General features: G+C 42.3%; 2 pseudogenes; one reads left to right on the top strand and one right to left on the bottom strand.

Moving 5' to 3' along the window:
- Positions 1-1,774: 1,774 nt before the first annotated feature.
- Positions 1,775-2,382, bottom strand: LOC107538833 (high mobility group protein B1 pseudogene; annotated as a pseudogene).
- Positions 2,383-10,951: 8,569 nt separating this feature from the next.
- Positions 10,952-11,424, top strand: LOC107538828 (large ribosomal subunit protein uL15 pseudogene; annotated as a pseudogene).
- The last annotated feature ends 4,497 nt before the right edge of the window (positions 11,425-15,921 follow it).

Genomic DNA, 15,921 nt, shown 5'->3' with positions numbered 1-15,921 from the left:
GAGAATATATTTTTTTCATTCATTTTTAGAGAGAGTGGAAGGAAGGGAGGGATGGAGGGAGAGAGAGAGAAAGAGAGAAACACGAATGTGAGAGAGACACATCAATTGGTTGCCTCCTGCACGTGCCTCGACCAGGGCTTGGAATTGAACCTGCAACCTAGATCCGTGCCCTTGACTGGGAATTGAACCCAAGACCCTTCCGTGGGAGGGCTGATGCTCTAACCACTGAACATGCCAGCCAGGGCTGTATCTTACTTTATTAACAAAATATCCTGGAAATCAGTACATAGAAAGCTTCTTCATTGTTTTTTTACAGCTTGTTAGTATTCGTTTGTGTTCATGTAGCATAATTTATTTAATCTTGTGGTGTTTCGAGTTTCTATCAAAATACTGTAATAAATAACCTTGTATATGCAGCAGTTTTTCATATTCCCAGAAAAGGAATTGCTGGGTCAAAGGATATATATGCATTTGAAATTTCAATAGATGTTGCCAAATTATCCTCCATAGGTTTCGTTCTATTTTGCATCCCTATCTGCAGTGAATGCCAGTATGTAGGCACTTTTTTTGGAAACAAGTTTTATTCATCATTTCAAAGATCAATGAAATTGGAAAACTCTTAGCAGGACTGGTCAAGAGGGGGAAAGTGAGAATTCAAATTACTAACACCAAGAATAAAAATTAGAACATCACTACACATCATACAGATATATAAAGGATAATAGGTAAACACAACAAACAACTTGAATAATTTGATATCTTACCTAAAATAAGCAAGTTCCCTGAAAATGAGATTGGCATCAGAAGAAATAGAAACTCTTAACTGCTCCATATAATATTAAAGAAATTGTATTCAACAACATTCACCCACAAAAAACTTCAGGCCCATATGGCTTCACCAGTGAATACAATGTAACATTTAAGGAAAACTTAATACCAATCCTACATGATAATTTACAGAAAAGAGAATGAGAAATATTTCTCACCTCATTTTATGATGTCAGCTTACTGTGACAAAAAGTTGATTAGCTATATCTTCTCATGTTCATTTGGAGAGTTGTGTTTTTCAAAGAATTGGCCCATTTTAATCTATATTGTGAAATGGATTGACATAAGGTTGTTTAATATTTGCAATGTCCATAAGACCTGTAGGGATGTCCTTTTTATTCCTGATATTTGTTATCGGTATCCTGTCTCTATTCATTATTTATTTTTCTAGGTGTTTATCGATTTTTAAGATAATTTTTTTAATAACCAACTCTTGGTTATAGATATTTTTGTGCATCTGTTTTCTATGTGTTTCTTTTCTGTACTTCCTTTTTCCTCTTTTTGCCTACTACTTTGGACTTTTTTCTAATTAAAAAATTGTATTTACTTAGAAGCATTCAGAATTTCAACAACACACCTAGCTGCAGCTTTTTTTTTTTTTTTCCAATTACACAGTGGTATTCAGTTCATGGGACAATTATTTCATATAAGCTGCATCAGAGACAACTGAAAACAAAAAACTGCTATCCCCATATATAACTAACTTGTTCTGTGCACCAAGAACCTGCTTTAATTTCCATGCCAATTTCCAACCCCCAAACTGTACCAGACAAGGTTACTGGTGGTTATTAAAAATACCACCAGGACAGGGCTACCGAAAGACACTGTACGGTTTAAAAACAAATCTTACACAGCCTCGCATTTCATTTTTTTTCTTTAAAAGGAGTGAGTTGTGTACAGGGGGGGTTAAATGCTGTAGACATAAAAAAACTGCGCTAGAACCAACTCATTCATTGTCATCACCTTCTTCTCCATCTTCCTCCTGCTCCTTATCCTCTGCATTTTCCTCCCCTTCCTTCTTTTTCTTGCTTTCTGCAGCCTTGACGCCTCCCTTTTTGCCACACCAGGCTCTCCTTTGGCTCGGTAGGCAGCGATCTCCTTTCTGTATTTCTCCCTCAGCTCAGCAGCCGTCTGGGGCTGCTTGTCCCTGCAGCAGGGCGAGTCCACATCTCTCCCAGCTCCTTGGCAGCGTCACCAATGGACAGGCCAGGATGCTCTCCTTTGATTTTGGGGCCATACTCAGAACAAAACAAGAAAAAGGCCAAAGGAGCCTCTTGGGTGCATGGAGATCCTTGACCTTCTTTATTGTTTCCCCTGTAGGAGGGATATAAGCTTTCATTTCTTTCATAACGGGCCTTGCCCACCTTTGCTGTGTTGTCTTCAGATTTTCCTTTCTCTTCAGCAGACATGCTCTTCCACCTCTCTGAGCACTTCTTAGAAAACTGAATTGACTGAAGCACCTGGGTGCTTCTTTTGTTTTTCTGGGCAAGTTTGCACAAAGAAAGCATATGATGCCATTTTGCCTCTTAGCATCTTAGGATCTCCTTGGCCCATGTTTAATTATTTTTCATCAGGGAGCACAGAGTTACCCAGTGCCCAGCTCGCTCTTGCCCCTGGCACTGTTTCTGTGGAGCTCAGTGTACTGCAATGGCCCTGAGAGTAGGAGCCAGCTACTACTACCCTGGGTTTTATTTGTTCTTCTTTTTCTAGTTCCTTAAGATGAATTGAACTTCAGGCTTTTCTTCTGTTAAGACATGCACTCAAGATTATAAAACTTTCTTTAAGGACTGCTTTAGCTATGCCCCCTAGTTTGTTTGGCTTTGAATCCTCATCTGAGGATATATTTTTTAATTTATTTATTTAGAGAGAGGAAGAGAGAGAGAGAGAGAGACATTGATGTGAGAGAGAAACATTGATTGATTGCCTCCCATACACTCCCTGACTGGGGATCAAACCTACAACCTAGGTATGTGCCCTGCCCAGGAATTGAACCGACAACCTGTTGGTGTACCAACCAACTGAGCCACCCAGTCAGGGCTGTGCCCCCTAGTTTTGATATAGTTTATACTCATTACCATTTGATTTCTACACTGACTCTTTTGTTATTTAGTGATACACTAGTTAATTTTCCAACAGTTCTAGATCTTCTAGTTATCATATTGTTATTTATGATATCATTTATTTCCACTATGATCAGAGGATGAATTTCAATCCTTTGAAATTCATTAGGCTTCCTCTATAGCTATGGATATGGTTAATTTTGGTAAATGTTCTATATGCATTTCAAAAAAGTTTATTCTGTTGTCATTGACTGTGGTATCCTGTGTATGTCAATCATTAGTTGTTTATATGTTCTATATTCTTCCAGACTCCTGGAGTGGGAAGAAAGTACTTGGGTGTAAGTTCTTCTTAAATAAACTTCTAACCAATCTATCTATAGTTTTGAGTGCACTCTTACTTCCAGAGGTACCTGGTGCTATTAATTTTGGGGATTCTACTTTCAATATGTTTTGTGCTGGTCTCAGCCTATCAGTAACCAAGGTTGTGGCTGGATTGGCCCTTGTGCTTCTTACTGTGACTGCAAGATGTCCTTCAGCAATAACCATCAGGAAACTTTCACAAGATCTAGGTTTATTACTTACTAGACCTGGAGATGACACAGCACACTTGGAGCCACAGAGGAAGAGGGGGAGGGAGAGGGAGAGGGAGAGGAAGAATCGGCCTGGGGTTCTGTTCTTATTGGGGTCAAGGGTGGGGGCCTAGGGTTTTTCTGGCTCACTCTTTGTTAGTGAATTTAAAACATAAGAGTGGTCTGGCCGGGCATGGCTTAGAGGTTGAGCATCCACCTAGGATCCAGAAGAGCACGGTTCCATTCCCAGTCAGGGCACATGCCCGAGTTGCGGGCTCCATCCCTAGCAGGGGGCATGCAGGAGGCAGCTGATCAATGACTTTCTCATCAATGATGTTTCTATCTCTTTCCCTCTCCTTTCCTCTCTCTGAAATCAATAAAAATATATTTAAAAAATAAATAAATAAATAAAACGTAAGAGCGAGAATCTAAAATGTGGTAAGAGAAAACAAATGCATAGTCCAAATGGTCAGTTATTGAAATCATTCCATTCAATCAGAAAAAGATTTTTTAAATTGAATATATTGGGGTGACATTGGTTAATAAAATAACACAGGTTTCAGGTGCATAATTCTACAATACATCATCTGTATACTATATTATGTGTTCACCACCCCAAGACAAGTCTCCTTCCATCACCATTTATCCCTCCTTTACCTTCTTCTATCTCCCCGCCCCCATGGAATTTTAAAACTTCTAAATGTTTGGGGTTTTATACAAAGTATTGTATTAATTTCTTTTTTAAAAACATATATCTTTATTGATTTCAGAGAGGAAGGAAGAGGGAGAGAGAGAGAGGTAGAAACATCAGTGATGAGAGAGTTATTGATCGGCTGCCTCCTGCACATCCCTGACTGATGACTGAGCCCGCAACCCCGGCATGTGCCCTGACCGGGGATCGAACCACGATCTCCTGGATCCAAGTCGGTGCTCAACCGCTGAGCCACGCCCGGCCGGGCTGTATTAATTTCTTGTGGCTGCTGTAGTAAATTACCATAAACTTGTGGCTTAAAGCAATAATTTATTCTCTCTCTCAAAAAATAAAAAAGGAAAAGAAATCAACCAAGATTTCTAAAACAAAGAAGCCTCAATAGGGGAAGCACCTGACTTTTATCTAGTCCAGCGGCTGGCAGTGTGTTTATTGAAAGCAGGTATCTCTTTGAATTGGATGCCTCAGGTGATCACAGCTTAAGTCAGGTACTTGCATTACAAAAGAGAACAAAACCAATGTCAGGGTTTTCACTGCGCAATGTTGTACTGATTTTCACCATCCCAACTGCTAGTATATGATCTAGGTTTCTAAGGTCTGCTTTATTCACTACTGCTCACCCATACGCTTTCCACATACCAAAGTGCATTTCAGGGCTTTCCTCTCCAATTCTTTTTGTCCTTATGGGTTGATGTCTTTTTTTTGTAGGAGTGTTTTAAAAAATTACTTAGGCCGGCCTGTGTGGTTCAGTGGTTGAGCACCGACCTTTGGACCAGGAGGTCACGGTTCGATTCTGGGTCTGTAGGCTCGATCCCCAGTGGAGGGCATGCAGGAGGCGGCCGATCAATGACTCTCTCATCATTGATGTTTCTCTCTCTCTCTCCCTCTCCCTTCCTCTCTCTGAAATCAATAAAGATATATAAATATATATTTAAAAAAAAAAAAGACTCTGGTTCCAACTTGGATGTGTAAAAACCTGAAGAAAAGGAACTGCCATCCTTACAAGAAAGAAGAAGTTTTATAGGTAACAAATTAATAATTGTGTGGACACATCAGAGAACTGAGGTCACAGGACAAATAGCCATCCTGAAATCTGGAAAGAACCACATGCCTGCACGGAAACACCAGACCAGAGCATTTGCTCACCTGGGGCAGAAGCCACCAGATGCTATATGAACCGAAAGTGTAACTGGGAAACCCTGGTGGGGCTTGGGCTGCATGTCACTGTATCCAATTCAACGGAGGCAGGGTTGAATCATATAAGGTGTTTATGGAGAAGGCCGCCAACCAAGAAGACAGGGAGCATCCGAGCGTCCGAAACCTGTCTTCAGGAGTGACCTGCGGGATAGGGTTATATGGGGCAAACTGAGGCTGGGAATGGAATGCAGCTACGTGTAGTCCTAGAAGTCATTCTTTTCATCTTGGTCTCCTGGCGATATCTCAATAAGGTGATATCTTGACTCATTGTTAGGTCAGCCTGGTCATGCATCTTGGTCTTGATAAGGTGATAATTTAACCCATTGTTTACAGCTGCGCCACCTCCTTAATTGCTTCAGTCTGGGATTAAGGGGAGTGCAGGGTGCAAAGGCCTAGGAGAAAGAAGCCTAAGGAAAAAAAAACACCTTAAATCCCTGCTTACATAAGTATATGTGTTCTACAATTTTATAAGAAATATAATTATATTTCAGATTCAGGTGCTCAATCTTTGGAAATTATAAGCGCCCCTATAAAAAGGAACATTAAACTAGAAATTTGGACAAGTTGCTAGAGACCAAACACAGGCTGGGGAGAGAGTGTAAAGCTTTTGGGGGCTACAGTATGGGAGGGGGTGCTTACTCTAGGAACTCTACCAGAATGACAGGAAAGATAAGGGAGGATCCAGAGGAAGCTCCCTTGCTGGCTGCATGGCTGGAGGAGAGAGACAGCAGCCACAATGTCAGCACCTAGACTGTCCCCATTATTAGCAGGGGACAGTGTAAGGCTTCTAGGCTGTTTGAGGGACCATGCCCCAGGTGTGAGATCTTAGTTCTTTGAGGATCTGTGTCCTAGGGTGTGGGGGTGTATGCACAGTTTGGGTCCTGTTTTCTACTATGTGAAGACATTGAGTACTTTGGGTCTATGTTTCTGGGGTATGAGCCCTCTGAGGTATTTGGGGGTTGCTGGCCCACAGTATGAGATCCTGAGGTGTTTGGGAGTCTGGGTCACAGGATGTAAAGTCATTGAGATGTTTCTCTGTCCTAGGCTTTGAAAACCTTGGGATGCTTGGGGTCTGAGTTTCATGGTGTAAGGTCTCTAGGCTGTATCTCAAGCTGTGAGGCTTCTGATCCCCTTGGGATTCTACTTCTCAACATGTAACATCTCATACTTCCTAGTGTGTGCATGCGCTGAGCTGGTTTATTTATTTATTTTTAAAATATGTTTTTATTGATTTCAGAGAGAGGAAGGGAGAGGGAGAGAAAGAGAGAAATGTCGATAAGAGAGAAACATCCATTGGCTGCCTCCTGCATGCCCCCTACTGGAACTTGAACCCGAAACCAGGGCATGTGCCCCGACCGGGAATCGAACTGACGACCTCTTGGTGCACAGGGATGATGCCCAACTGAGCCACACCTGCTGGGCTGAGCTGGTTTATTTTTGACCATCGTTGCATGTGTTCTCTGAAGTCTTCATGGGTCCATTTCCATGATTGTGGGGTGTTTGATAGTTTGAGGGTCAGTGTCCCTGACTGTAAACACCTCAGAATTGTTGAGGTTCTCTCCTTGATTTTGAGGCCATGTTGCTGTTCCAAGGCATGTTTAGCTGTGTGCCAGGTTTCTGAGCTGATTTAGCAACTTTGTCCAAAATGTGAGGTCATTGAGATTTTTAGTGTCTTGGCCGGATGTTAAATGCACAAGTAATTTGGGGAAATCTCGAAGGCTGATGTAGGCATTTGGTCACATGGTGATAATAGCTGTTTGCAGATTCTGTGTCCCAGGGTGCAAGGTGTCTGACCTGCTTGAGGGCCTTTGTCCAGGTCGTGATTTCTTTAATCTGTATTTTTTAGGGCCTCTACACCATGGTGTGTGTTATCTGAATTACTTGGGTCTTTATTCCATGGAGTGAAATCTCTGAGCTGTTCTGTAGCCTGTGGCCTGTGGCATGTTGTGTGAAGTCTCTGAGCTTCTCAGGGATCTGTGTCCCAGATGTGAGGTCTCTAAACTGTTTGGTGCCCTGTTTTGTAGGTTGTGAATTCTTCAAGCTGATTTGTTGAGACTCTCCCTTAGGGTCAGCTTTTGGTATTCTGAGGGTCTATGTCCCTGAGTATGGAGGATTTGGCATTTTAAGGTTTTCATTCTTGGTTATGTTTCAGGCCTCTGAGCTGATTTAGTACCTACAACCAGAATGTGAAGTCACTCCTCTGTCTGGGTTTCTGTCCAAGATGATCAGGCCCAAGCACTGTGTGAGTCTGTATCCCTAGACGTGCGGCATCTAAGGTTGTTTGGGACATTCCATCACAGAATAAAATGTCTCTGAACTCTTTCCAAGGCTGTGTCTCTGGGTAAGTTCTCTATGGTGCTTTCTTGGAAATGGGCCATGTGGAATGAGAATACCAAGTTTTCTGTCCCAGGATCTGATATTTGCATTCTTTCAGGGTTTCTGTGTCCCAAGGTGTAAGGTCTCAAATCTGTTTGGGATTCTGTGTCCACTGCATGCGCTGTGTAGGCTTTGGGGGAGTCTGTACCTACTATTTGTGGTCTATGAGCTCTTTGTGGGTCTGCTTCAGGGTGTGTAGTTTTCAAGGTGTTTGAGATCTGGTGTGTGATACCTCTGAGCTCTTTGAGGGTTTGCATCTGTCTGGTGCGTGAGGTGCCTGAAATGACTGGTCATTCTCTTTCTAGGTTTTGAGGTCTCTGAGATTTGGGCAGGTTTGTGTCAGTGTTTGAGGTCTCAGAACTTTTGGGGGTTATGTTTCTAACAAGTTAGGTGTCTAAATTGTTTGCAGCGATGTTTCAGAGGATGAGTTGTGTGCTACTAGGGATCCGTTTCCCAGGTTGTGAAATCCCTGTACTTTTGGGGGGGTCTTTGTCCCAATGTGTCAGGTCTCTGATTTCAGGGGATTTGTATCCAATCTGTGAGGTACCTGAGTTTGAGGGTTCTGTCCATTGTGGGAGGTTTCTGAGATTTTCATGACTGTGTCAAGATTTGAAATTCGAACGATCTGGGGAGATCTTTTCCATGGTGAGTTATCACTGATACACCAAGGTGTTTGTATCCATGGGTGCGAAGTCTCTAAGATGTGTCAGTGTCTGATTTTTAGAGTGTGATGGTTATTATAGTTGGAGTACTAGAGGGAATGAAGTGAAAAATAGGAAGAAGTTGTCTGAGAGTGGGATGCATGAACTTAATAATGTACTTGTTCCAGTTTGGGTGATGGTGTCAAGGTTATTTCTGTGGGAGTGAGTGGCTGAGAAGATCACTGGGGGAGAGGAGGTTAAGGAAGTGAGAGGCCAGGTCTTTGTGTGGAAGTGGGAGGATCATTTAAGTGGAAATGAAATTACCAAGGTTCAAGGGAGAGGTAGTATTGGAGAGAGTGATAGTAATCTAGGAGCTAAAATTCTAGAGCAATGAGGGTTGGCACATTACTTTAATAAATTGGGACTGTCCTAACATGAGCATCAAAACTGAGGGATTTCAGGGAGAATTGTTCAAAAGTGTTCTCTGGCCCGGCCGGTGTGGTTCAGTGGTTGAGCATCGACCTAGGATCCAGGAGATTGTGGTTCGATTCCTGGTCAGGGCACATGCCCAAGTTGGGGACTTGATCCCCAGTCGGGGGCTTGCAGGAGGCAGCCGATCAATGACTCTCTCATTATTGATGTTTCTATCTCTCTCTCCCTCTCCCTTCCTCTCTCTGAAATAAAAATATATATTAAAAAAAGAAAGTATTCTTTGTACACCAAAGTGTTTAATAAGAACTCTCATATTGAAGAAGGAATGATTGTCATTACTTCTCAAACCACTAATGAAATAATGGGTCCAGGCAATGGCTATCTAGGGGCACAAAGTTACAGGAGAGTGAGCAGGCATATGTGCCTCCTGATAGAAGAACTCACAGCACCACCTATGAAGGATTCTTGCCTGAAAATTGAACCACTGGCAGATCAATGTCTAGATCCAACTACCAGTTTATAGAAATCTAGGTGACAAAAGAACATATTGAACAGACCATGGGAAGTAATCAGCCTAATAATCAGACTTCCTTCAGGTCTCTGCTCAAATGTCACCTCCTCAGTGAGGTCTGCCTTGACCATCTCATATAAAATAGCAAGCCCTCCCTATCCCCAACCACCCTTTCCCCCTTTTCTGCTTTGCACTCAATATCATCATCTGAGTTTCTTATTTTTATTACCTGTTTATTATTTGTCTATGTCCTGTGAGAAAGTGGCATCCATGAAGGCAGGATCTTTGTCTGATCTCTGTGTTGCTCTGTCCCCAGCAGCTAGAATATGGCCTGGTACAGAGTTAAGCGATACACAAACATGTGTGGAGTAAGTGTCTGCAAGAATGAATGGATCTGGCAGAGCACCAGAGCAGTAGTCCCAGCCCAGCTCAGCCCTCCTGATAATCCTCCCACCTGCTTTCTGTCGATCAGAAGCAGATAGGTGCCTCATTTCCAAGCTCCACCTCCTTCCAAGGACATTAAGGCAGAAGCGGGGCTCATAGCTCATCTTCAAAGGCTATTGCACATTTTGTCACAAAACATACTTCCTCGATGCTAAATACAATAAATATGACTTCTGCTTCTCTTTTCCCAAAGTGGGGAGAATAAGATACTATCAACATTTTCTAGATGAATTCCCAGTACACAGAGTTATTGAACCACAATAAGTCAGTTGGGGAATTTCCTTTTTCTCTACTCTGGAAGAGTTTATGTCAGGCTGATGAACTGAGACGAAGTACTAGAAGCATATTATCTAGAACTACACTGTCCAATACAGTAGCCACTGGCTACATGTGCCTGTTTACATTTCAACACATTAAAATTAAATAAAGTATCTGACATATGCTACAACATGGACGGATCTTGAGGGCATTATGCTAAGTGAAATAAGCCAGCCACAGAAGAGCAAATACTATATGATTCCACTTACGTGTAGTACCTAGAATAGTCAAATTCATAGGGACAGAAAGTAGAATGGTGACTCCCAGGGGCTGTGGGAAAAAGAGTTCTGGAGATGGATGATGGTTTCACAACAATGTGAATGTAGTTAATACTGCTGAACTGCACACTTAAAAATGGTTAAGATGGTAAGTTTTATATTTTGTGTCTTTTACCACAATAAAAATTAAATAAAGCAAAAAATCAGTTCCTCAGTTCCACTTACCACATTTTAAGTGCTCAACAGTCATATGTGGTTAGTGGCTACCATATTGCATAGCAGAGATGTAAAACATTTCCATCGCTCAGAATGCTTTACTGGACATTGCTGTTTCAGAGGTACGGCAGAGAGCACTAGGAAAGCAGAAAGAGGTTGAAGAGGTAAAAATGATTGTCTCTGGGGCTGTGATTTGAAGTAGGGAGGGGCAAGCAGCAACCTTGCTTTTCACCAAAAGCCCCTCTGGATTGTGGGACTTATTCCCACGCTCAGGAGCTACTGTGATAAAAATATCTGAAGGTCAAAGGGTCTGAACTTTCAGTTATTAGATGGATATGCTAGGGGATCTAATGTACTGCATGGTGATTATAGTTAACAGTATTGTGCTGGAAACTTGAAAGTTGCTATGGCTCTTTTGTCTCAGCCGTCAACATGCCATCCAGACTGAGGAAAACCCAGGAACTTCAGGGCCATCCATGCAAGCCACTCTGTGGCAGCACTGGGAACACCCGGGAGGCCCAAGGTAATCTGGTGACATGCATTATCACACAGTCAGCTTCGACAAACATCACCCAGTTGGGAAAGTTCATATGATGCAATACCACTTGAAGAGGAACCAAAGCTTTTGCCCAACTGTCAACATTGGTAAACAGTGGAGTCTGGTCAGTGAGCAGACGGGGGTAAATGCTGCCAAAAACAAGACTGGAGCTGCTCCTATCCATGTGGCGCGACTGGGCTGCTACAGAGTCTGGGGAAGGGAAAGCTCCCAAAGCAGCCTGTTGGCCCAAAGGCCAAATTCTTCAGCAGAGGAAAGAGTTGAAAAGAAGATTAAGGGTATTGGGGGCAGGGCAGGTGGGGGGCCCGTGTCCTGGCAGCTTGAAGCCATATGGAGGAAAGTTCATTGAGTGCTCACAGGTGCTTTTCTCTTCTGGTCTGGCCGTAGGGTTTTTGCACCTCTATTTCCCTGCCCGTGCAGCAGAAACCTGCCTAAAGGCTCTAGGAGTTAAGGGTGTAAGGGCCTGGGCTCTTCTGCCAATTCCCCTGAGGAAAAAGGGGTGCAAAAGACTGTTAGGGTTCTTGGCCTGTTGCCTAACTTGAGCCTTTTCATTTATAAGGTGAGAATGCTACTGGTGGTTTTATACCTATTCATGTACAGATATGGAAGAGTTGGAAGTCCTGTTCGCCATGTATTCTCTGAATTTAAGATGAGCGTGAGAATGTGCCCCTAACTGCTCCATGGGGCTCAAAAGGGAAAACTCAGTTTTGATGGGACATGGTCTTTACAGGAGTTTGAAGGGTCATGTTCTTTTTTCTTTTTAAAAAAATTCTTATTGAACGTATTGGGGTGACATTGGCTATTAAAATTATATAGGTTTCACCCTGGCCAGTGTGCTAAGTGGTTAGAGTGTCGGCCTGTGCACCGGAGGGTCGCGGGTTTGACTCCCGGTCAAAGGCATGCACCTGGGTTGCAGGTTCGATCCCCGGCCCCATTCAGGGGTGGGGGCGCGTGAGGGAGGCAACCAATCCCTGTGTCTCTCTCATATCCATGTTTCTCTCTCTCTCTCCTTCCCTCCCTCCCTTCCACTCTAAAAATCAATGGAAAAAATATCTTCGGGTGAGGATTAACAAAAAATATATATAGGTTTCAAGTGTACAATTCTATAACACATCATCCGTATATTGTACTGTGAGTTCACCACCCCAAGTCAAGTCTCTTTCCATCACTATTTATCCCCCCTATACCCTCTTCTACTTGCCCCCACCCCCCTTTCCCCCTGGTAATCACCAGACTGTTGTCTCTGTCCATGAGGTTTTTTTCCTTAATCCTTTCATATTTTTCACCCATCCCCCCAACCCCCCTCCCCTCTGACAATCATCGGTCTGTTCTCTGTATCTAGGAATCTGTTTCTGTTTTTCTTTAAAATTTTGTTCATTAGATTCCACATATAAGTGAAATCATATGGTATTTCTCTTTCTCTGACTGACTTATTTCACTGAGCATAATGCTCTCCAGGTCCATCCATGCTGTCGAAAGAGTAAGAGTTTCTTCTTTTTTATTTTAATATATTTTTATTGGTTTCAGAGAGAAAGGGAGAGGGAGAGAGAGAAACATCAATGATGAGAGTCATTGACCTGCTGCCTCCTGCACGCCCCCTGCTGGAGATCGAGCCCGCAACCCGGGCATGCGCCCTGACCAGGAATCGAACCTCGAACTCCTGGATCCTAGATCGATGCTCAACCAATGAGCCACGCCAGCCAGGCAAGGTTTCCTTTTTTATGGCCACTCATCTACTGCTTGGACACTTGGGCTGCTTCCAAATCTTAGCTACTGTAAATAACGCTGCAATGAACATGGGGGTGCATATCTTCTTTTGAATTAGTGTTCCAAGTTTCTTTGGATATATTCCCAGAAGTGGGATTGCTGGGTTGTAAGGCGGTCCATTTTTAATGTTTTTAACCTTTTTAAAATTGATTTTAGAGAGAGAGAAGAAGGGAGAGAAGAACATTGATTTATTGTTCCACTTAGTTATGCCTTCATTGGTTGCTTCTTGTATGTGCCCTGACCGGGGATCAAACCTGCAACCTTGGTGTATCGCGACAATGCTCAAACCAATTGGGCTACCCAGTCAGGGCCCCATTTTTAATGTTTTGAGGAAACTCCATACTGTTTTCTACAGAGACTGCACCAATCTGCATTCCCACCAACAGTGCACGAGGGTTCCTAAAGGGTCATGTTCTAAAGAAGGGACAGAGTGATAAGATTGAGGCAGTTCTTCAGGACTTACTTCCTGAACCTAAGCTTTTTCCACCTGGCTCCCTCATCTTGGACTTTGGACTAAACCATTCTAGTCATAACCAAAATCTTGAGATCAGGCTCAGCAATCTGAATTTTAAACACAGCAGGGATTTTATATATGGAAGTGGTTTGGATTCTAGAAAGCAGTTGTCAGGATTTACAGGTCCCCGTGTATAGGACTTTTAATGTTCAAAGAAATACATCATGAAATGCTAACAATTTTTCTTCTAGGCTGAAATGTATCTAGTAGAGAAATTTGGGAACTCCTAAAGGCCAGAAACTGGAATCAGGTTTTCTAGGGTTTGTATCTCCTGCAAAACACTATTATGACCAATGCTTGTGTGCAGACAGGCCCCTCAGTGATCTCAGGATAAATTATAATTTGCTACAGTTTTCATAGTCCTTTTAAAGATTAAAAATTTTTTGACCCAAAATAAAAATTGCAGTGGAACCTTGGCCAAAGAAATAGTTAAGATGGTACTAAAACCTACTAAAACTCAGCTGCTATGTTTGGTTTGGTGGAGAGTTCTTTCCTTAGTGCTCTATGGGAATCATACTGGGAAGCATGGTTTCTGTAGGTCAAATCTATCATGACAACCTTTAGTGGATATTCTGGACCATCAAATATAAGGAAGCATGAGGGGAGGCTTAATTGATTTAAATAATGGGAGTTAAGAGGTATCAGGAAGGCTTTATTCCGTTGTACAAACTAATAACTGGATCGTTTGAACTTGCATCTTCCATGGTGGTGCCAAGGGAGAAAGGTGAAGTGATGGGTTTCCCTTGGTGTTTTCCTGAGGACTTATAACATGGAAGCTAAGGCCATGGATCTAAAACAGGTGGTCTGGGGTTGATAAAGAATTATGAGGCTTAATTTAACATTTCAGCCCTACTAGACACTGAAGGTACAAAAATGTACACAGTGTCTGAGGTTCGGACAGAGTTTGAAATTTAGATCCAAACCTAACAGCTGTGTGACTTAGGCTTAGTCCAATTTTCTTATCTTTAAAACTTAGGTGAAGGCACCTACTTGAAGATCATGTGGATTAAGTAAAATGGAAAGGATTTATTAAACAACAACAAAAGAAAGTTGCTATGAGAGTACAGCTTTAACATTCTTACCATAACAACAACAAAATGGTAATTATGTCAGGTGAAGGATGTGTTAACTAACCTTATTGTGGTAAACATTTCTCACTATCCACGTGTATCAGATCAGCACATTCTACCCCTTAAATTTACACAGTGTTATGTATCAATTGTATCTCAATAAAGCTGAAAAGAATGTCTCAAGGAAAACCTACTTGCCTGTTTCCCCCTGGAGAGCTGGTTTTTTCTTCCACTTCCCTCTCCTTCTCTTCCCCTTCTTTTTTTTCATTGAAGTGAAATTCACATAAAATTAACTATTATAAAGTAAGCAATTCAGTGTCAGTGAGTATATATATGTGTGTGTGTGTGTGTGTGTATATAAATATTTTAAAGATTAAACATATGACCACACTTGAACAGAAATCTTCATTCTTAAAAAGTATGTTTTTATTGATTTCAGAGAGTGGAAGAGAGAGGGGGAGAGAGAGATAGAAACATCAATGATGAGAGTCATTGATCGGCTGCCTCCTGCACACCCCGACTGGGGATCGAGCCCGCAACCAGGGCATGTGCCCTGACCGGGAATCAAACCTCCACTTCCTGGATCCTAGGTCGATGTTCAACCGCTGAGCCACGCCGTCCAGGCGGCAATGAGTATATTTACAGTGTTGTGCAACCACCACCTCTGTCTAGTTTTAAAAATGTTTCATCACCCCAAAGGAAACCCTGTACTCATTAAAAAGTTGCCTGCATTCCCCACCCCCCAGCCCTTGGCAACTACCAGTCTGTGTTCTGTCTCTATGGATTTACCTATTCCAGAATAATACAATGCAGGACCTCTTTAGTTTGACTTCTTTCACATAGCATAATGTTTTCAAGGTCCATGCATTAGGTACTTCATACTTTTTTATGACTGAATAATATTTCATTGCATGTATATGCCACGTTTTGTTTATCCATTCATCTGTTGATGGACATACAGTTTGTTTCCACCTTTTGGCTGTTTAAAATAGTGATGCATGTACAGGTATTTGTTGAGTACCAGTTTTCAGTTCTTTGGGGGAATCTACCTAGGAATGGAATTGCTGGATCAGTTGATAGAAACAGCAAGATACCAAATAATTCCTCAGATTTCTTTGCGATATTTTATTTTTTATTGAATTTATTGGGGTGACTCTGGTTAACAAAATTATACAGGTTTCAGGTGCACAATTCTACAACACATCATCTGTACACTGTTCTGTGTGTTCCCCACTCTAAGTCAAGTCTCCTTCGATCACCATTTATTCCCCCTATACCCTCCTCCACCTCCCCCCCCCCCCCCAGCAATCACCACACTGTTGTTCATGTCCATGAGTTTTTTCTCTTTCTTTTTCTTTTTTTGATATTTTGAAGATTTTCTGCCGGAGCCTGCCGGCAGTCGAGCAGTAACCTGATTGAGGGGGTGAGGATTGGAAAAGAAAGACAAGAGACAGGATGGGATCGGGAGGGCTTCAGTACGTGACTGAGCCCCGAG

This window comes from Miniopterus natalensis, chromosome X (assembly GCF_054644295.1).
Source record: "Miniopterus natalensis isolate mMinNat1 chromosome X, mMinNat1.hap1, whole genome shotgun sequence".
In the NCBI taxonomy this organism is placed as follows: Eukaryota; Metazoa; Chordata; class Mammalia; order Chiroptera; family Miniopteridae; genus Miniopterus; species Miniopterus natalensis.
The sequence above is the reverse complement of the archived record's forward strand: the minus strand, read 5'-3'. Positions and strand labels throughout refer to the sequence as shown.